Consider the following 24,325-nt stretch of genomic DNA (forward strand, 5'->3'; position numbering starts at 1 on the left):
GGGTTGTTTGTTTTTTTGTTATTGAGCTGCATGAGCTGCTTGTAAATCTTGGAGATTAATCCTTTGGCAGTTGCTTCATTTGCAAATATTTTCTCCCACTCTGAGGGTTGTCTTTTGGTCTTGTTTATGGTTTCCTTTGCTGTGCAAAAGCTTTTAAGTTTCATTAGGTCCCATTTGTTTATTTGTGTTTTTATTTCCATTTCTCTAGGACCTGGGTCAAAAAGGATCTTGCTGTGATTTATGTCATAGAGTGTTCTGCCTATGTTTTCCTCTAAGAGTTTGATAGTGTCTGGCCTTACACTTAGGTCTTTAATCCATTTTGAGTTTATTTTTGTGTATGGTGTCAGGGAGTGTTCTAATTTCATACTTTTACATGTACCTGTCCAATTTTCCCAGCACCACTTATTGAAGAGGCTGTCTTTTCTCCACTGTATATGCTTGCTTCCTTTATCAAAGATAAGGTGACCATATGTGTGTGGGCTTATCTCTGGGCTTTCTATCCTGTTCCATTGATCTATATTTCTGTTTTGGTGCCAGTACCAAACTGTCTTGATTACTGTAGCTTTGTAATATAGTCTGAAGTCAGGGAGCCTGATTCCTCCAGCTCCATTTTTCGTTCTCAAGATTGCTTTGGCTATTCGGGGTCTTTTGTGTTTCCATACAAATTGTGAAATTTTTTGTTCTAGTTCTGTGAAAAATGCCAGTGGTAGTTTGATAGGGATTGCATTGAATCTGTAGATTGCTTTGGGTAGCAGAGTCATTTTCACAATGTTGATTCTTCCAATCCAAGAACATGGTATATCTCTCCATCTATTTGTATCATCTTTAATTTCTTTCATCACTGTCCTATAATTTTCTGCATACAGGTCTTTTGTCTCCTTAGGTAGGTTTATTCCTAGGTATTTTATTCTTTTTGTTGCAATGGTAAACGGGAGTGTTTTCTTAATTTCACTTTCAGATTTTTCATCATTAGTATATAGGAATGCAAGAGATTTCTGTGCATTAATTTTGTATCCTGCTACTTTACCAAATTCATTGATTAGCTCTAGTAGTTTTCTGGTAGCATCTTTTGGATTCTCTATGTATAGTATCATGTCATCTGCAAACAGTGACAGCTTTACTTCTTCTTTTCCGATTTGGATTCCTTTTATTTCTTTTTCTTCTCTGATTGCTGTGGCTAACACTTCCAAAACTATGTTGAATAATAGTGGTGAGAGTGGGCAACCTTGTCTTGTTGCTGATCTTAGTGGAAATGGTTTCAGTTTTTCACCATTGAGGACAATGTTGGCTGTGGGTTTGTCATATATGGCCTTTATTATGTTGAGGAAAGTTCCCTCTATGCCTACGTTCTGCAGGGCTTTTATCATAAATGGGTGTTGAATTTTGTCGAAAGCTTTCTCTGCATCTATTGAGATGATCATATGGTTTTTCTCCTTCAATTTGTTAATGTGGTGTATCACGTTGATTGATTTGCGTATATTGAAGAATCCTTGCATTCCTGGAATAAACCCCAGTTGATCATGGTGTATAATCCTTTTAATGTGCTGTTGGATTCTGTTTGCTAGTATTTTGTTGAGGATTTTTGCATCTATGTTCATCAGTGATATTGGCCTGTAGTTTTCTTTCTTTGTGACATCTTTGTCTGGTTCTGGCATCAGGGTGATGGTGGCCTCGTAGAATGAGTTTGGGAGTGTTCCTCCCTCTGCAATATTTTGGAAGAGTTTGAGAAGGATAGGTGTTAGCTCTTCTCTAAATGTTTGATAGAATTCGCCTGTGAAGCCATCTGGTGCTGGGCTTTTGTTTTTGTTGGAAGATTTTTAATCACAGTTTCAATTTCAGTGCTTGTGATTGGTCTGTTCATATTTTCTATTTCTTCCTGGTTCAGTCTCGGCAGGTTGTGCATTTCTAAGAATCTGTCCATTTCTTCCAGGTTGTCCATTTTATTGGCATAGAGTTGCTTGTAGTAATCTCTCATGATCGTTTGTATTTCTGCAGTGTCAGTGGTTACTTCTCCTTTTTCATTTCTAATTCTATTAATTTGAGTCTTCTCCCTTTTTCTCTTGATGAGTCTGGCTAATGGTTTATCAATTTTGTTTATCTTCTCAAAGAACCAGCTTTTAGTTTCATTGATTTTTGCTATTGTTTCCTTCATTTCTTTTTCATTTATTTCTGATCTGATCTTTATGATTTCTTTCCTTCTACTAGCTTTGGGGTTTTTTTGTTCTTCTTTCTCTAATTGCTTTAGGTGCAAGGTTAGGTTGTTTATTCGAGATGTTTCCTGTTTCTTGATGTAGGCTTGTATTGCTATAAACTTCCCTCTTAGAACTGCTTTTGCTGCATCCCATAGGTTTTGGATCGTCGTGTCTCCATTGTCATTTGTTTCTAGGTATTTTTTGATTTCCCCTTTGATTTCTTCAGTGATCACTTCGTTATTAAGTAGTGTATTGTGTAGCCTCCATGTGTTTGTATTTTTTACAGATCTTTTCCTGTAATTGATATCTAGTCTCATAGCGTTGTGGTCGGAAAAGATACTTGATACGATTTCAATTTTTTTAAATTTACCAAGGCTTGATTTGTGACCCAAGATATGATCTATCCTGGAGAATGTTCCATGAGCACTTGAGAAAAATGTGTATTCTGTTGTTTTTGGGTGGAATGTCCTATAAATATCTATTAAGTCCATCTTGTTTAATGTATCATTTAAAGCTTGTGTTTCCTTATTTATTTTCATTTTGGATGATCTGTCCATTGGTGAAAGTGGGGTGTTAAAGTCCCCTACTATGATTGTGTTACTGTCGATTTCCCCTTTTACGGCTGTTAGTATTTGCCTTATGTATTGAGGTGCTCCTATGTTGGGTGCATAAATATTTACAATTGTTATACCTTCCTCTTGGATCGATCCCTTGATCATTATATAGTGTCCTTCTTTGTCTCTTGTAATAGTCTTTATTTTAAAGTCTATTTTGTCTGATATGAGAATTGCTACTCCAGCTTTCTTTTGATTTCCATTTGCATGGAATATCTTTTTCCATCCCTTCACTTTCAGTCTGTATGTGTCTCTAGGTCTGAAGTGGGTCTCTTGCAGACAGCATATATATGGGTCTTGTTTTTGTATCCATTCAGACAGTCTGTGTCTTTTGGTGGGAGCATTTAATCCATTTACATTTAAGGTAATTATCGATATGTATGTTCCTATTCCCATTTTCTTAAATGTTTTGGGTTTGTTATTGTAGGTGTTTTCCTTCTCTTGTGTTTCTTGCCTAGAGAAGTTCCTTTAGCATTTCTTGTAAAGCTGGTTTGGTGGTGCTGAACCCTCTCAGCTTTTGCTTGTCTGTAAAGGTTTTAATTTCTCCATCAAATCTGAATGAGATCCTTGCTGGGTAGAGTAATCTTGGTTGTAGGTTTTTCTTCTTCATCACTTTAAGTATATCCTGCCACTCCCTTCTGGCTTGCAGAGTGTCTGCTGAAAGATCAGCTGTTAACCTTATGGGGATGCCCTTGTGTGTTATTTGTTGTTTTTCCCTTGCTGTTTTTAATATGTTTTCTTTATATTTAATTTTTGTTAGTTTGATTAATATGTGTCTTGGTGTGTTTCTCCTTGGATTTATCCTGTATGGGACTCTCTGTGCTTCCAGGACTTGATTAACTATTTCCTTTCCCATATTAGGGAAGTTTTCAACTATAATCTCTTCAAATATTTTCTCAGTCCCTTTCTTTTTCTCTTCTTCTTCTGGGACCCCTATAATTCGAATGTTGGTGCGTTTAATGTTGTCCCAGAGGTCTCTGAGACTCTCCTTAATTCTTTTCATTCTTTTTTCTTTATTCTGCTCTGCAGTAGTTATTTCCACCATTTTATCTTCCAGGTCACTTATCCGTTCTTCTGCCTCAGTTATTCTGCTATTGATCCCATCTAGAGTATTTTTAATTTCATTTATTGTGCTTTTCATCGTTGCTTGGTTCCTCTTTAGTTCTTCTACGTCCTTGTTAAATGTTTCTTGCATTTTGTCTATTCTATTTCCAAGATTTTGGATCATCCTTACTATCATTATTCTGAATTCTTTTTCAGGTAGACTGCCTATTTCCTCTTCATTTGTTAGGTCTGGTGTGTTTTGACCCTGCTCCTTCATCTGCTGTGTGTTTTTCTGTCTTCTCATTTTGCTTATCTTACTGTGTTTGGGGTCTCCTTTTCACAGGCTGCAGGTTTGTAGTTCCTGTTGTTTTTGGTATCTGTCCCCAGTGGCTAAGGTTGGTTCAGTGGGTTGTGTAGGTTTCCTGGTGGAGGGAACTAGTGCCTTTGTTCTGGTGGATGAGGCTGGATCTTGTCTTTCTGGTGGGCACGTCCACATCTGGTGGTGTGTTCTGGGGTGTCTGTGGCCTTATTATGATTTTAGGCAGCCTCTCTGTTAATGGATGGGGCTGTGTTCCTGTCTTGCTAGTTGTTTGGCATAGGGTGTCCAGCACTGTAGCTTGCTGGTCGTTGAGTGAAGCTGGGTCTTGATGTTGAGATGGAGATCTCTGAGAGATTTTCGCCATTTGGTATTACGTGGAGCTGGGAGGTCTCTTGTGGACCAGTGTCCTGAAGTTGGCTCTCCCACTTCAGAGGCACAGCCCTGATGCCTGGCTGGAGCACCAAGAGCCTTTCATCCACACGGCTTTTGGGAGGTCTAACGTCTTCTGCCAGCGTTCAGTGGGTGTTCTGTAGGAGCAGTTCCACGTGTAGATGTATTTCTCATGTATCTGTGGGAAGGAAGGTGATCTCCGCATCTTACTCTTCCACCATCTTGCCCCCTAGACCTTCTTATTATTTTTAATTTTAGTAATATTTTTATTTATTATTATTTTTTCTTTCTTTTTTCTCCCTTTTCATCTGAGCTGTGTGGCTGACTGGGCCTTGGTGCTCTGGCCAGGTGTCAGACCTGAGCCTCTGAGGTGGGAGAACCGAGTTCAGGTCACAGGACTACCAGAGACCTTCCGGCCCCATGTAATATAAGTTGGCAAGAGCTCTCCCAGAGATCTCCGTCTCAGTGCTAAGACCCAGCTCCACCCAAAGGCCAGCAAACTCCAGTACTGGACGCCCCATGCCAAAATACTAGCAAGACAGGAAGAGAACACCACCCATTAGCAGGGAGGCTGCCTAAAGTCATAATAAGGTCACAGACACGCCAAAACACACCACCGGAAGTGGCCCTGTCCAACAGGAAGACAAGATCACGTTCCACTCACCAGAACACAGGCACCAGTCCCCTACACCAAGAAGCCTACACAAGCCACTGAACCAACCTCACCCACTGGGGGCAGACAGCAAAAACAGTGGGAACTACGAACCTGCAGCCTGTGAAAAGGAGACCGCAAACAGTAAGTTAAACAAAATGGGAAGACAGAGAAATATGCAGAAGATGAAGGAGCAAGGAAAAAACCCACCAGACTAAACAAAAGAAGAGGAAATAGGCAGTCTACCTGAAAAAGAATTTAGAGTAATGATAGTAAAGATGATCCAAAATCTTGGAAATAGAATAGACAAAATGCAAGAAATGTTTAACAAGGACCAAGAAGAACTAAAGAGCAAACAAACAAAGATGAACAGCACAATAAATGAAATTTAAAATTCTCTAGAAGGAATCAATAGCAGAATAAATGAGGCAGAAGAACGGATAAGTGACCTGGAAGATAAAATAGAGGGAAAAACTGCGGCAGAGCAGAATAAAGAAAACAGAATGAAAAGAATTGAGGACAGTCTCAGAGCCCTCTGGGACAACATTAAATGCACCAACATTCAAATTATAGGGGTCCCATAAGAAGAAGAGGAAAGGAAAGGGACTGAGAAAATATTTGAGGGAATTATGGTTGAAAACTTCTCTAACATGGGAAAGGAAATAGTCAATCAAGTCCTGGAAGCACAGAGAGTCCCATACAGGATAAATCCAAGAAGAAACATGCCAAGGCACATATTAATTAAACTATCAAAATAAAATATAAAGAAAAAATATTAAAAGCAGCAAGGGAAAAACAACAAATAACATACAAGGGAATCCCCATAAGGTGAACAGCTGATCTTTCAGCAGAAACTCTGCAAGCCAGAAGGGAGTGGCAGGGCATATTTAAAGTGATGAAAAGGAAAAACCTACAAACAAGATTACTCTACCCAGCAAAGATCTCATTCAGATTCAACGGAGAAATTAAAACCTTTACAGACAAGCAAATTTAAGAGAATTCAGCACCACCAAACCGCTTTACAACAAATGCTAAAGGAATTTCTCTAGGCAGGAAACAAAAGAGAAGAAAAAGACCTAAAATACAAACCCAAAACACTTAAGAAAATGGTAATAGGAACACACATATTGATAACTACATTAAATGTAAATGGATTAAATGCTCCAACCAAAAGACATAGACTGGCTGACTGGATACAAAAACAACACCCATATAAATGCTGTCTACAACAGGCCCACTTCAGACCTAGAGACACATACAGACTGAAAGTGAGGGGATGGAAAAGGATATTCCATGCAAATGGAAAACAAAAGAAACCTGGAGTAGTAATACTCATATCAGATAAAATAGACTTTAAAATAAAGAGTATAAGAGATAAAGAAGGACACTACATAATGATCAAGGGATCAATCCAAGAAGAAGAGATAACAACTGTAAATATTTATGCACCCAACATAGGAGCACCTCAATACATAAGGCAAATGCTAACAGCCGTAAAAGAGGAAATCGATAGTAACACAATCATAGTAGGGGACTTTAACACCCCACCATCACCAGTGGACAGATCATCCAAAACGAAAATAAATAAGGAAACACAGGCTTTAAATGACACATTAAACAAGATGGACTTAATTGATATTTATAGGACATTCCATCCAAAAACAACAGAATACACTGTCTTATCAAGTGCTCCTGGAACATTCTCCAGGATAGATCATATCTTGGGTCACAAATCAAGCCTTGGTAAATTTAAGAAAATTGAAATCATATCAAGTATCCTTTATGATCACAACGCTATGAGACTAGATATCGACAGGAAAAAAACCTAAAAAATACAAACACATGGAGGCTACACAGTACAGTACTAAATAACCAAGAGATCACTGAAGAAATCAAAGACAACATCAAAAAATACCTAGAAACAAATGACAATGAAAACACGACGGCCCAAAAACCTGTGGGATGAAGCCAAAGCAGTTCTAAGAGGGAAATTTATAGCAATAAAATCCTACCTCAAGAAATAAGAAAAATCTCAAATAAACCACCTAACGTTACACCTAAAGCAGTTAGAGAAAGAAGACCAAAACAAAAAGACTCAAATTTAGCAGAAGGAAAGAAATCATAAAGATCAGATCAGAAATAAATGAAAAAGAAATGAAGGATACAATAGCAAAGATCAATGAAACTAAAAGCTGGTTCTTTGAGAAGATAAACAAAATTGATAAACCATTAGCCAGACTCATCAAGAAAAAAAGGGAGAAGACTCAAATCAACAGAATTAGAAATGAAAAAGGAGATGTAACACCTGATACTGCAGAAATACAAAGGATCATGAGAGATTAAAACAAGCAACACTATGCCAATAAAAGGGACAACCTGGAAGAAATAGGCAAATTCTTAGTAAAGCCCAAGCTTCCGAGAATGAACCAGGAAGAAATAGAAAATATAAACAGACCAATGACAAGCACTGAAATTGAGACTGTGATTAAAAATCTGCCAACAAACAAAAGCCCAAGACAAGATGGCTTCACAGGCGAATTCTATCAAATATTTAGAGAAGAGCTAACACCTATCCTTCTCAAATCTTCCAAAATATAGCAGAGGGAGGAAAACTCCCAAACTCATTCTATGAGGCCACCATCAGTCTGAAAGCAAAACCAGCCAAAGATGGCACAAAAAAAGAAACCTATAGGCCAATATCACTTATGAACATAGATGCCAAAATCCTCAGCAAAATACTAGCAAACAGAATCCATCAGCACATTGAAAGGATCATACACCATGATCAAGTGGGGTTTATTCCAGGCATGCAAGGATTCTTCAATATACACAAATCAATCAATGTGATATACCATATTAACCAATTGAAGGATAAAAACTATATGATCATCTCAATAGATGCAGAAAAAGCTTTCGACAAAATTCAACACCATTTACGATAAAAGCTCTCCAGAAAGTAGACATAGAAGGAACCTAACTCAACATAATAAAGGCCATATGTGATAAAGCCACAGGCAACATCGTTCTCAATGGTGAAAAACTGAAACCATTTCCTCTAAGATCAGGAACAAAACAAGGTTGCCCACTCTCACTGCTGTTATTCAACATAGTTTTGGAAGTTGTAGCCACAGTAATCCAAGAAGAAAAAGAAATAAAAGTTATCCAAATCCATAAAGAAGAAGTAAAACTGTCACTTTTTGCAGATGACATGATACTATATGTAGAGAATCCCAAAGATACCACCAGAAAACAACTAGAGCTAATCAATGAATTTGGTAAAGGAGCAGGATACAAAATTAATGCACAGAAATCTCTTGCATTCCTATACACTAATGATGAAAAATCCGAAAGAGAACTTAAGGAAACACTCCCATTTACCATTGCAACAAAAAGAATAAAATACCTCAGAATAAACCTACCTAAGGAGACAAAAGACCTGTATGCAGAAAACTATAAGACACTGATGAAAAAAATTAAAGATGATACCAACAGATGGAGAGATATACCATGTTCTTGGATTGGAAGAATCAACATTGTGAAAATGACTATATTACCCAAAGCAATCTACAGATTCAGTGCAATCCCTATCAAACTACTAATGGCGTTTTTCACAGAACTAGAACAAAAAATTTCACAATTTGTATGGAAACACCAAAGTCCCCGAATAGCCAAAGCAAACTTGAGAAAGAAAAACAGAGCTGGAGGAATCAGGCTCCCTGACTTCAGACTATACTACAAAGCTACAGTAATCAAAACAGTATGGTACTGGCACAAAAACAGAAATAGAGATCAATGGAACAGGATAGAAAGCCCAGAGATAAACCCACACACATATGGTCACCTTATCTTTGATAAAGGAGGGAAGAGTATAAAATGGAGAAAAGACAGCCTCTTCCATAAGTGGTACTGGGAAAACTGGACAGCTACATGTCAAAGAATGAAATTAGAACACTTCCTAACACTGTATACAAAAATAAACTCAAAATGGATTAAAGTACTAAATGTAAAGCCAGGCACTATAAAACTCTTAGAGGAAAACATAGGTAGAACACTCCATGGCATAAATCACAGCAAGATCCTTTTTGACTCACCTCCCAGAGAAATGGAAATAAAAACAAAAATAAACAAATGGGACCTAATGAAAGTTAAACGCTTTTCACAGCAAAGGAAACCATAAACAAGACCAAAAGACAACCCTCAGAATGGGAGAAAATATTTGCAAATGAATCAACTGATAAAGGATTAATCTCCAAAGTATACAAGCAGTTCATGCAGCTCAGTATTAAAAAAACAAACAACCCAATCCAAAAATGGGCAGAAGACCTAAATAGACATTTCTCCAAAGAAGATATATAGATTGCCAACAAACACATGAAAGGATGCTCAACATTACTAATTATTAGAGAAATACAATTAAAAACTACAATGAGGTATCACCTCACACCAGTAAGAATCGCCATCATCAAAAAATCTACAAACAATAAATGCTGGAGAGGGTGTGGAGAAAAGGGAACCCTCTTGCACTGTTGGTGGGAATGTAAATTGATACAGCCACTAGGGAGAACAGTATGGAGGTTCCTTAAAAAACTAAAAATAGAACTACTATATGACCCAGAAATCCCACTCCTGGGTATATACTGTGAGAAAACCATAATTCAAAAAGAGTCATGTACCACAATGTTCATTGCAACACTATTTACCAGAGCCAGGACATGGAAGCAACCTAAGTGTCCATCAACAGATGAATGGGTAAAGAAGATGTGGCACATATATACAATGGAATATTACTCAGCCACAAAAAGAAACGAAATTGCGTTATTTGTAGTGAGGTGATGGACCTAGAGTCGGTCATAGAGAGTGAAGTAAGTCAGAAAGAGAAAAACAAATACCGTATGCTAACACATATATATATATGGAATCTAGAAAAAAAAAGAAAAATGATTCTGACCAACTTTGCCACAGGACAGGAATAAAAATGCAGTCATAGAGAATGGACTTGACGACACAGGGAGGGGGAAGGATAAGCTTGGGTGAAGTGAGAGCATAGCACTGACATATATACACTACCAAATGTAAAATAGATAGCTAGTGGGAAGCAACTGCATTGCACAGGGAGATCAGTTCGGTGCTTTGTGACCACCTAGAGGGGTTGGATAAGGAGGGTGGGAGGGAGACGCGAGAGCGAGGGGATATGCGGATATATGTATACATATAGCTGATTCTGTTTTTAATTTAGTTTCACAGCAGAAACTCAGAAACCATTGTAAAGCAATTATACCAATAAAGGTGTTAAAAATGAAAAAAATCTTTTCTAAGGGGTGAGGACTTAAACTTTTTTTTACCCCAATTATAACATTTTACTTTGAAATTTCAAGAGCCATATATTAGTACCTAAAAGGAAAAACGTATTAGTTGATTTTTTAAATTCTGTTTTTCTGATTAGGATAGTTAGCAAAAATAATTAATATCTTAACTCCCATAGGCAATGTTTTGTATTTTCCGAGTGTGTATGTATGTGTGTATGTTTATGTTAATATGACACTCTTGAGTATATATGATATGTACTTCTCTATTAATAAGAAATCAATGTTGGACACATTCACATATCATTTAATAACCATAACTAATGATCTTTACTATCAACTTATTAAAAATGCATGAAAGTTCTTTGCAGAAGTAGATAATTTTTTTTTTTTTGGCCTAGAAGACAGATGTGGTTTAAAGATTACATAGTGATTATTTATTGTAGATATTCTCTTTCTCACTTAGTCCTGAGCTCTTGGCTAAAACAGATGGGTGTTTTATTTCTTTGATTACACAGATACTGTTTATTTGATGATAAGTGAATAGGAAAACTTCTAAATTCTAAATCTTAACAATTTCTGTCTCCCCAGGTGTTTAGTTTTTAGTTTCTAGCCAGTGAAGTCTATGGCTATGCCATAGTTAGGAACAGAAGTACCTAAGTAGTTACTGCTTAATATAGATATGTTTAATTTTGTATTGCTATAGGAAGAAGGGCTATTTTCATTATTAGAGTTTCTGATTAAGTAAATATTTACCAGAAACTCTTTTTTGCTTTAAACTTTGTTGAAAATTGCAGAGAAATTGGCTTTCTTTGATTATAGGAAAACTGAAGATTGAGATATGGGTGCACAGATGAGGATATGGCTTTTCTGATGATGCGTTCGATTCACATCCCAGATGAGTTTGAGGTTTTGCTTGTAGAAAAGGTTTTTGAGGGAGTGGGATTTAGGCTAGTCTCTTGCCTTTCAGGTTCCTATCTTGGTAGACAAACTTACTAAGCAACTTTGAGCTTATTGAGAGAATAGAAACTAAGGAAATGCTTTACCAAAGTACATGGGATCTACTTCCCCTATATAGTCAGATTACATTGCTTGCTTTAAATTCCCTTTTTTTGACAAACTACTTGAGGGGTTAATCTAGTTAATCCACGGTCTTCTTGCCAATCTGTAATTCTAATGAATTCTTGCATAATGGACACATACCTGTCATTGTACACGTTATGCCCTTTATTTTGTTTTTGAGGACTTTTAACATCCTTTAGATCGTGATTTTGAATATTCATGATTATTATTAAGTTAATATATATAGACTATTTTTGCTGAAATAAACAATTAAGATATTTTATTTATGTACTTTACAATTAGTGTTAAGAGAAAATCTTCCCAGGTAATAGGTGTGAAAATATATAAAATAATTATTAAACAAAAAATTTTAAATACTTTGTAGACTTTTAGAGTCCATAAAGTAGTAATATAAACTTTGACTCTCCAAAAGTAACAACTTTAATAGAGGATTTCACTGTCTTATTTGACCACATAATTTTTTGTTCTCAGAGATCAATAATCATGGTCCTAAACTGCAGTCACATGAAATACTATGTGGTGGGCCGAACAGTGGCCCCCTCATATATGTCCATTTCCTCATCCCCAGAAATTATAAGTATTTTACCTTATATGGCAACATAATTAAGGTTAAAGGCCTTGAGGTGGGGTGATTATTCTGTATTATCTGGGTGGACCCAGAATAATCGTATGACTGAAAAAAGCAGAAAGCCTTTCCCACTGATGGCTTTGAAGGTGAAGGAAGGGGGCCATGAGCTAAGGGATACAGGCAGCTTCCAGCAGCTGGAAGACACAAAGAATGCTGACATGTGTCTGCTGACACCTTGAATTTTGCCCAGTGAGATCTATGTTGGACTTTGGACCTATAGAACTGTGAGATAAATTGTGTTGTCAGCCCCTAAATTTGTAGTAATTTGAGAAATGCTGGTTTAATTCTAACTTCTTTTATTGATAAGGAAAATGAGGCCTAGTGGTGTTAAAGATGTTTGACAAGCTCAAAAAATTTACTTTTGTAAGGGAGGCAAAACTTTTCCTTTATCCTCTTAACTTCTCCGGCTAGGCCTGAGAATTAAGTTGACATATGACAGGTTAACAGGTGGAAAGCATACAAATTTTACTTAATATTTTTACATGTACATGGTAATCCCCACAGGAAAATGAAGACTCCAAAACAGTTAGGCCTAAGTGCTTATATACGATGTTGAACAAAGAATAGTAATTGTGGAAAAGTAACTATAATATATAGGGAAGACTAAAGAAGGGTTATTTTTTTTTTTTAAGATTGTCTCACCTTTTCTTTTTTTGTTAATTTATTTTATTTATTTATTTATTTTATTTTTTTTGGCTGTGTTGGGTCTTCGTTTCTGTGCGAGGGCTTTCTCCAGTTGTGGCAAGCGGGGGCCACTCTTCATCGCGGTGCGCGGGCCTCTCACTGTCGCGGCCTCTCTTGTGGTGGAGCACAGGCTCCAGACGCGCAGGCTCAGTAGTTGTGGCTCACGGGCCCAGTTGCTCCGCGGCATGTGGGATCTTCCCAGACCAGGGCCCAAACCCGTGTCACCTGCATTGGCAGGCAGACTCTCAACCACTGCGCCACCAGGAAAGCCCCAAGAAGGGTTATTTTAACAAAACTTGTTTGTACATCTTTCTCTTGGTCTTAACTCCCCATCTAAGGTGATAAGAATGTTATTTTCCTCCTGGTTTAGGGAGGGCATCTTTACCATGGGAGTTTTATCTCTGATTTTAGGAAGAATAGAGGCGATCAGGGTGTCCTTCTTGCGTCTGTTGTTTTCCAAGTCACTTTTGCCCAAACTAATCCTTATGCCAAAGTGGCATATTTTGGGGTGGCATATTCTGCAATCCTTCACTTGTTAGTGTTAAAACTAAAACATAGTTGACTTGGCTTATAATGCCATACAATTTCTACTTAAGCTGCGCTTCTGGTAGATGAAGAAAACAATGAATATGAATGGACACAGGAGATATTGAGGACATTTTTTAAAAAATTATTTATATATTTATCTAAGTTTTGAGAATTAATGCTTTCAATTGCCTTTTTCTCATATTAGAATATAGAAAATTTTCAATTAATTGAAAGTTCAGAACTTTTAGTTTTGTCTTTAAATCTTTTTCTTTAGATTATAATATAAAAATAATTATGATTGTATTAATAAATACATGGTAAAGCCTGGTTTCTGCCATGTAGTTTTCACAACCAGCACTCTGACCTTTTCCTCCTTTCCTCTTCAGATTCCCCATATCCTTATTTAAAGCTACCTCATGTTTTATTTGACTTCAGGTATCTGATGCAATTACCAATATTGGTCTGATGATTACTTGGGTGAATTTGGGTGAGTGAATATGCTATTGAGTTCTAGAGCATCTTTAAAAAATTATATTAGCTACTGTTTTTATTTCAAAATATTTAGAATACTTTGTATTTCATCAAAGTATTTTTATATAATGTGTGTAGATTTGTTCCAATTATAAAAGCAATTTGCTATAGAAATTAGGAAGAATTATAGAAATATAAAGAATTCAGAAACTCAAAGTAAAGAAGAAAATTTTTTAAATTATCCACATTCATGACTGAGATTTCACATTGTATTGATTTCACATTGTATTTAGGCTTAGCAAGTGTCTGAGGCATTTTTATTAAATCACTGCAGAGGGGAGATAACAAACTAGACTTCTGTCTTAACAGCTACAAATTACCCTGAGGATTTTTATAATGTTAAGGATCAAATACCTAACTCTAATAAGGGTAAAACTTGTTAAAATCCCATTGAATTTATTTAAAATTTATTTACATATGAATTTGATTAATAGTAGTTAAAATTTATAAACAATTACTATCTTTAACACTAACCATGTATTCTCATTTCCCACATTTATTCAAAGTGTGTTTCTCAAAGCTTTCGTATAAACATTCATATAAACTAGAAATGAATGGAAGCTTGGATTCTGTTTTATTATTTAGCCAAAATATGCAATTCAGCTTTAACTTCAGGTCTCAAACTTTGGAAGACAGAATGGGCTAATAAATGCTCACTTCAAAATCATTTCTGACATCCTTGAACTTACTAGTGACTAGTAGTCATAGGATCGTGCAGTTTTATAAGGCATACTATTACTAGCACAAACGAGGCATGGCATTTGCCTTTATGTTAATATACAAAGATTCATTTCAAAATAGAGGTAACATATAAAATTTAATTTATAATATGCTTCATATTTTGAAATTCTGTTATGACTTAAAAGATTTGGAAACTTTTTATATGAGGTGTTCAACCAAGATATAGTAACAGCTATTTCATGTAAGAAAAAAAATAACATTTTCAAGCTATTCCTTGAAAAAAAAAAACTTATAAAATCCAGGACAACAATAATGACTAACAAGCAATGGTTACTAGCAGAGAAAATAGTTTGATGGAAACCACGGAAGAAGTAACAAAATGGCTATGCCCTGGAAATGCAGGTATTTGTTACATGATAAAACCTCTAGAAACTCTCCTGCCATTAGACTCCAGGGCCATACTGAAAATGTGCATTCAATGAAAAGTAAAATGATGACAAATGATTGTGTAAAAAATAAAGCACATGAAAAAGGATTAGAAATAAAATATATAATTAAGGGCAACAGTCTGACGATAGCCTTGAAATTGTTTAGGAAGCATTTTATTCAAGCAATGCACAGACTTCAGTTTGAGGCATTATTTCTCTTAATTTGTCTCACTATTGTGGAGCAAATTGTCAAGTCCAGGAATGGAAAAGAACATAGGTGTATACGTTGGTCAGTTAAAATCAAGTAGTAACTTGGGGACAACATCATACATACACTTGCAGAAGGAGCCAAAATATACTTTCTCTTCCACCAGCTTCAGTTCAGAGCTACCATTTATTAAATTTCACATATGTACAGAAACAAAACTAACTCACAGCTAGTATTAGTAAGAAATTATGGCCCCTGCACTATTATGTCAAACTTTCAATATATTATACTAATATTTTTGGTAACAAAATTATAGAAATAATTTAAAGTATTTTAATTACATTTCAAACATATTCTGTCATCCCAGAACTTCATTTTATGTTGTTTATATGTGATTCTGGCCTCAGCTTTAACTTCAACTTCAATGTTATATTGAATTTTTTTAACCTCTTGTTTTGAAATATGTTTATTCTTAGACTAAAATTGCAACAATACTACAAAGTTTTCTGAACCATTTGAGAATAGGTGTATACACTGTGCCACCATTTAGGCCTTAAAATTTTAATGTGCATTTCCAAAGAATAAGGATATTATTTATAGAACCCAGTACAGCTATCAAGTTTAGAAAATTTAACATTGATATAATAACTTTAATAATGCACATCTTATATTTGTCAGTTATCTCAATAATGTCCTTTATATCATTTCTGGGAGATACAGAATCCAATCCAGGATCATGTTTGTCATTTAGCTGTCATGTGTCTTTAGTCTTCTTTAAACTGGCATAGGCTTTGTCTTTCATGATGGTGATTTTTTTAAGAAATTGAGGAATTTTCCTCAATTTTGGCTTTTCTGGTGTTTCCTCATGATTAGGATCAGAATATGTATTTATGGCTGAAATGCTACATATGTCGTATGTGTATTTTTCAGGGTATCACATTTAGAGGCACAGAGTGACTATTTGTCCCTTATTAGTAAGGTCATTTGGTTAAGATTTTGTCTATTTTACCTACTGTATAAATACTATATTTCTTTTTTGTAAGTAGTAGGTAATTTATAGGGAGATACTTTGAGATTATGTAAATACTGTTTCTCATCATCCTTTCTCTACCTCTATTTAGCATCATTTGATGATTCTTGCCCAAACCAATTTTTACTAAATATAATGGTGACCATACAGGGATTTTTCTAACTCTGCCTCTCAGTCCAGATTTATCAGTTAGCTATTTATTGTAAAGAAGAACCCCCCATTCACCTTTATTTGTTAATATATCTACCTATATATTTATGATCAATATTACTAATAGATCTCTATTATATTCAGTTGATTCTAACACATTACTGCAAAAAATATTTCTGATGCTTATACAGACTTGACCAGTGCTAGCCCCTTCAAACTCTTCCTAGGACATTTTGACATGCCTCTCCCCATCATTTATTTTAGCACTTTGGGGGCACTTCATTTCAGGAATAAGAAAATATTACAGAACCATCTAGTACCTTCCCAGATCAAGTCCTGGACTCGACCATTTTTCCAAGGAGCCAGTTTCCTTTACTAGGTAATGCATGGTATTTAGAAAACAAGATCTGGGTACTAGGTGTTCTCATTGCTACTAGGGTGTGGTTGTTTCTTGCTCTTTCAGGAGAGAGACAGAGAGAGAGAGAGAGAGAGAGAGACATGGAGACAGAGAGGTAATTAGTTGTATAAGTTCATACTTACCTCTAATTTCAATCACCTGCCACAGAGTTTTTCCTTGCTTTTCTTCATTCCACATTCATCACTTACTTCTTCCATTCTGAGAGGCAACATCTGCACGTTTACTCATTTGCTCAATTGTACCATGCATATAAAGAGTTTCAGAATTGCTATACTCATACCTACTAAACAGACTGACTAAAAAGGGCTCAAGATTTGTTTGTAGTTTTCTTCTTCTTTGTACTAAATTTTCTTTGTACTGTGTTTAAACACTGTGGATTAGCTATGTTTTCCTCTTTTAGTGTGGCTATGTTATTCATTTTACAGTTAGGTTCATTTGTTTCTGTTTGCAAACAATATTTTTTGATATGTAGAACATTAATATGCTTCTAAAAGTCAAAACTATGCAACAATATATATCCAGAGAATTATCACTGCTGTCTAATCTTTTTCACACCATTTAGCAGCATCCACCCTTTGTAAGCAAATAATTTCATTGATTTTACTCACTCAGATTGTCATCTTCTATGAGTCCCAGTCTTGGATAAGCGTCTCTGATCTTCTTTCCTATCTGATGGGGGCTGGTTTAAAAAGGGTGTTCCAGGCTACCAGATGTTATTTTTTGGATTCATGATTTCTCATTTTGTTTAGTTTTGCTTTGTTTTTGGCCTATGGCAGTTGGCCTCTTCTCTTATAGATGGACAAAAGGGGAGTTTAGAGCTATGGCTCCAGCAATATACACTCATCCAGTGCTACATTAAAGGGGGACATACTTTCCATGACTCTAGTGTCTTTGAGACCTTCTTCTCTTAAATATTCCCTTACATCTCTAAAGTGTACTTAATTCTTTCCCTCTCTCTCAAAGGGCATGCAGTCTCACTCCTCAACAAATCATATCCTTTGTCACAAAAGATTTACTTTTCTTGTCTAAACACTTTTGTACTCCAAGAAGGAAAGGAGAGATGTCTTTCTGACTATACACAAAGTTTTACAGTGTGGTTGATAAGTCAGCACATTAGACTTTGTATTTAGACCCATTTTTCTTAGTAACATCTCAGCAGAGAGAGGTTTTCTGTCATAATTTAGGAAACTAAGTAACTTTCCCAAGATCTTACATTTCCAAGTGTTGGAGTTAGAATTTTAACTTGGGCTCATTTGCCTCAAAGACCAAACAATTTCCACTGTATCATACTGCTTTGCAGAATATGTTACCTAAGGGTCAGCACTGGACTCTATAGTCTGGGAGGATGTCAGATGTTAAGGCCTAGTCAATGGAAGCTGACACTGTTTAAATATTATCTTCCTATCATTCAGATTTGTCTGGTGAGTAGGAAGGACTGAGAAATCCAGATCACTTGGATCAATCAAAGGTTATTGCAGAAGGAAGAGGCAAGGAAATTAGAATAGGAATTGAAAATCCTTTGCGTAAGGTAGGCCCTTACTACATACTTATTAAATGTTTGTTGTTGAGCAATGAAATGCTAATTAAAATATTTGCTCTTTTTATCAAAAGAGCAATAGGTACTGCAGGTGGCATAGGATACAAACAAGTAAGGTAACTCAGACTGGAGCTGAAACTGAATCAGTCAAAACTCCAGACTAGAAACAGAGCATTGCAGGTTAAATACTCTACAGTAATCAGCACAGGAAGACTAAAGTTCTGGAAGTCAAAAGTTAGGACAGAGGTCATTGAGGTCACATTTGAGAGTAGGCAAACTAAAGCCAGTAGAGAAGTCCCTTGAAGCTGAATAGCTCTTGCAGATTTCAGAGGCCAAATAAAAAACAAGGATAGAAGGGCAGGGGGTCTTGAAACAGTTTCATCACTGAATAGAAACACCAAATAAACCTTATTCTACTAGGGTAGGAATGCCTGACCTCCATGCATTTTATGCTTTCTGCTACATGTGTGGGCCTATGCAATAAGTTATTGCAAGTAAATAAGTGTACAAGACTCCTCCTGAAGTAAAAATTAAAGTACTGGATTTAGATGTAAAATATATTTTTGATTATTTATTATATTCTCAAACATTTAATTAAATTTTGAAGAAACAGGCTTTATTGTTTTAAACATATTATTTCATTTTATATATTTAACTCCTAACTTTATAAGAATTGTTATTCTTTGGTAATGCTTAAATAATAGTCAGGTATTAATTTCCATTTCTAGATTACTTTTTCTTTAAAGTAGGTAATTTTCTCTCTTTTCTCATTCTTATTAAGTAGATATCTTGAGAGATAAAAATAAAGATTTGGTAAAATGACTACAGATAATGTGACACAAATTTATAGCAAAAAAAAAAAGATAGCCTTTAATGGAGGTCAGTTGCTCATTGCTTAGTAACTTGAATATAGTTTATTTCAAATTTAGATGTAATGAAGATTTTTTTTTATTTGTTCAGGCATTTGTGTAAACTTTAGTAACTATGTGACAAAACCACAAAGATATAAATCTTGTTAAGAAAAATTTCTTTAAAGAGTGATATTGTATTAGTTATCTATTGTTTCTTAACAGATTACTCCAACATTTAATGGCTTAGAGCAATATTTATCATCTCACAGTTTCTTTGGTTCAGGCATCTGAGTGAGACTTGACTGGGTCCCCTGGCTCAGGGTCTTTGGCAAGGCTTCATCCAGGTATCTTGACTGGGAAAAGATCCTGCTGGTACAATTCACTTTCTCAAAGGCTGTTGGACTGAGGCCTCAGTTTCTCCTTGGCTGTTGGCTGGAGGCTGGCCTCAGTTCCTTGCCAAGTGGGTCTCTCTATAGAGCAGCACACACAAAGGCAGCTGGCTTCCCTCAGGGGAAGTGAGCATGCAGAGCCAGAAATACAGTATGAGCAAGATGGAAGTCACAGAATCTTGTAACATATCTTTAATAGTGATATTCCTTTTCCACGTCCAGCCAACTCTCAGGTAAAGGGAACCACAGAAGATTGTGAATACAGGTACGTGGGGATCATTAGGGCCATTTTAGAAGGCCATCTACTGTTTTGTCACCACATTCTGGGATTTTGACTAATTATTAGGTAGGATTTACATGACCCACAAATCTGTAAGTTACATTTTCCAGATTGGCATGTTAGTTCTCAACTTCATTAATTAATAAACCAGATATATATATATACATGTATATATATAATATGTGTATATAATAGAACCCATACCAGGGAATGACAGTGTATATGACACTGTGTGGCTTTTATCATATAGCTACCTCTGGCACAGATACATGCAGCCACTCCAAAAGTATGCTATAGGGTTCTAATGTACAGTGACAATTACTTATTGCTAAGGAAATGTAAGAGAGGCTTAGTTTAGCTTAGGAAGTAGTCTCTATTCCCCTTTAATCTAGATTCCTCTTTTGTGTATGTCACTTTGCTCTTGTTTCTGTGCCTTTCTTCCCAGGTGTTGATATCTCTTATTTTAGGATCCTTATTCTATTTGCAAGAAATTCTCAGTTCCTGCTAATGCAATTGCTCAAAGGTCACTTTAAGTACAGTCTTTATAAATTGATTTCTACAGTCTTTGCTTCCTTTGCTTGAATATGTCCTGCAAAATGCTTGCTGCCTGTATTAGTTGTTAACCTCAGGAATGACTTTTGTCTATTTGCTTGGCCCTGCAGCTCCTTCTCTTGCCTGAGAAATCTGTGTCTGCCCTTGTGTCTTTTCTGCCATCTCATTTCTCTTTCTGATGCTGAGGTTAAGGTGATGTTTTATATTCTATTGCTTTTGACAAGATGAGTCAGTTTTTGGGTGTCTAAGTTGAAATGTGACCCTGCCATGTTTGCAGTACCAAGACTACAGAAGAATCTCAGGAATAATTCTCTTTACAGCATTTTATTGTCACTATTTTATGTGCCACATGACTATGATGATAAGATAGAAGTGATAGCTACTCTGTTGAACTCATTTGACAAATTCTGAAAAACTTGTATTGTTTATCATAATTCCAAATATAAAGTGCTTCATTTATTTTGACTCCCTCTCTCTCTGATAGCTGACTAGGGAATTTCAAATCAGAAGGCCTTCCTTACAAGTTATTCTAAATGAATAACTCAATATAGTTTATATAATTAATTTTATACAGACACAAACCTTCTAATAAAATATAAGTATTTTTTAAAGGGAAATTAATGTACTCTATTAATATATATGTCTTATCTCTTTGGTCCTTTTATTCGGTAACCTTTTATTCAATAGAGTATAAACATTAATAAAGTATATACGCATATTTTTTAGTACCCCTTTTAATTTTTTTATTCCTTCTGTCCTACAAAAAAATAACTATAGAGATAAGAAGAGACTCATAGTTTTATTCCAAAAGAGGGAGAGAAATGATTATAGTGCTTTTATAGTTACTGTTGGTTTCTCAAATAGAGCTAGATGTCTTATCTTTCTGTTTTAGTTTAATACAGTAAAATCTTCAAGTTAGTGTTCTGGCTTATTAAAGATTTGGCTTTTTTGTTGAGGAAACTGCATAAAAATATGTAGATTGTGTGAATTCAGGTGTGTGATGTTTTCAACAGCCTACAAATCATAAAATGCAATTTTCTCCTTTTAGTGCCAATTTCATGATACTAAATGGCTTAGAAAATTGTATTAGGTAATTTTCTCTAGTGCATTTGATGCAAATTGCACTAATATTGTGAAGTGCCTTTGTTTAACATATTTTCTTATAAGTTAGATAAATTAAAATTTCTGAAGGGTAGAATTGGATCAAGATGATTATGATTAGGGAGATGGCTTATTCCTCTCTAATAACATTAAATATGGTTAATTCCATGCATTACTGATATAAACCTAAGTAGCTTCACCATTTACTCTAATCACCACTTTCTTTAGTAGATGAAGAGTGCTTTGTCCCAGAGTTCTGCAATAAAATCTCTTTATTTCTGCAAATGCATGTAGGAGATGTTACCAGTTTCCATAAAGATATTTTTATCACTCAAAGTAGCTATTTTTGAGACACCTAATAATGACTTTTCATTTTAGAGGTTTAAAAAATCATGCTGGAATCTGAAGCAACATAAGACTCTCTCATGCCTTATAATGCTCAGGAAAAAGATGTGTGTTATGTTAAGAAATATATACAGAATGATAATGACCTTTGTGGAATGATAAATAGATGTAACTGATGAAGTGATACAGGCAGGTAAGAATGATTTACCCAGAGCGAGAGTTTGTTGTCTCCCATCTTTAATGTTAGGTTTTTATCGTAACCCCCTATTTCTAGTAGACTGTTTTTTCATACTGCTCCCAATCTATCCTGTACCACCTGCTTTGGGACTTCTACTTGTTCAGAATCTGGTATGTATCGAGTGCTTGGCATATAGTGAACATTAGATTAATAAATGTTGACTTTACAGATTAATTGGTCTCTGGAGCTATCATTTCTCCTTACTCTTATGATAGCATGCATAACCATAAATAATTGTTCTGAGTTACCTTTTAGGTTTAAAAAAATAGCACTAATGTATTAATGGCGGATACTATGTTATCTATTTCCCTTTCACCATCATTCTTTCCACAGTACTTTTACAGGGAAGAAAACCTAACAGCGTAATCAATCTTATAGGAATTTCAGTCCCTTAAGGCAGACTGAGGTTCAGGGAGATTCTATCTATTGCATCACAGTACCTAGCCAATGTCTTCTATTGAGACAAAATGAGATGAAAAACAGTTTGCAACCAAGCCAATTTAAAGAAAACTGATACATCTTTAAAAATAGATGCTCTTTGAGTGCTCAAGTTGGGATAGCATATCTAGCATAATCATATAAGCATATCTTATGATAGTATTTTCACAGGAGTCTAAAACTCTTCCTGTTTTCCATTCCTGAAATTCTAGGACACAGAGGTTTACATCTGAATATTGTCCTCAGCTCAAAAATTTCTGTACTCATTCCATTTTGTCGAGACATAATTAGAAATTAAGACAGAGAAAAAGTTTAGATTTAGGGAATAGAAAAATGAAACTAAAGCAGTTGGAAACATAGAAGTTATTTATAATGACATTTTAGGAGAGATAAAAAATAATGCTAAGAAATTAAGTACAGACCTTAGAAATTTTAGGAAGTGGGGAGTTGAGGCTGAACTTGTATGTGTGAACTGTCTTCTATTACAAGGTTTTCAATAACCTAAGCCTTAAAGTTGGGAGAATGAGATTGAGCCAGCACTGATAAAAACGGCATATTATTGTCATTCTCATGAGGTATGGTTTACAAATGCTGTTGAATTGACTATCCCAAAGATAAAATAGGCCAGACCCAAGAGAAGGACGCTATGCCCATAGTTGATCAGAGCTGCCTGCTACTGAGCAGGAAGACTTGGGGCTGAGACAAAATGGTCCTATAGAATTGAGAGATTTGAGAGAGATGGAGGGACTTTCCAAACTTATCATAGATCTTGTGTAGCAGAGTAAATTTGAAACCAATTATCTGACACCCAGTCCAACATTCTTTTAAATATACTCAGAATCCTTTATTCCAAAAACGTAAGTAAATATTGAGGATTTTTAATGGAAAAGGAAACGTAGTAATGATTCTTAAATAAAAGAGGTCCTAGAATATTGACAGTTTGAATAGTTTAGAGCCTATATTCATAAAGCCATATAGCCTATATCTCAATGTCACATGAAGAAATTTAGCAATATTTGAAAATGATGAAAAAGAGATGGCTTGTCCTCACTGCATCTGCCTTAGTCCGGTGGATGTTTTCCTAAGCATGTGCGGCAAAATGTTATTCTGTAACAAAAATGAAATGGCCATGACACACCAATATGATAGAAATTAGAAAAAAACAAAAACAATTTTATTTTCTGCCATGACTTGAAATGTTTCCAACAAAGCCTTTCATCTAGGATTTAGTCACTTATCTCGCAGACCCTTGCTATTAACATTCATGTCATAAAGAAAGAGAAGATAAGCCATTAACTGCTTCCACAATGGAGAAAATTAGAGATGTACTTGAGAACTGTGAAAAGGAGCATTGCCATCTACTTCTATAATGGAGGTAGATTATTCAGAAAAAGGATCCATGGAAAAGAGCCTTATGATTGCAAGTTATTACTCTAATGGAAGTGATTAAGAGTTAAGAGTATCAGTCTGGTTTGATTTGCTTTAAAACATAACTCATAGATAGCTTGACCTTTCTCAAGACTCAGGGTCTAGCTATTAGTAGCAGTGAATAAAATCATAGTGAATATCATGAAAAGCAACTGCTAGCATACTTTTGAGAACTTGAAAAATTATGTTCCCATATTTGCTCCAATATTAGTATTAGTATCTGAAAACTCAATATATTTCATTTTTCTTCTTTACATTAGAGTTTCTCTCCAAAAGTATAGTG

The sequence above is a fragment of the Eubalaena glacialis genome, chromosome 5, assembly GCF_028564815.1.
Source record: "Eubalaena glacialis isolate mEubGla1 chromosome 5, mEubGla1.1.hap2.+ XY, whole genome shotgun sequence".
In the NCBI taxonomy this organism is placed as follows: Eukaryota; Metazoa; Chordata; class Mammalia; order Artiodactyla; family Balaenidae; genus Eubalaena; species Eubalaena glacialis.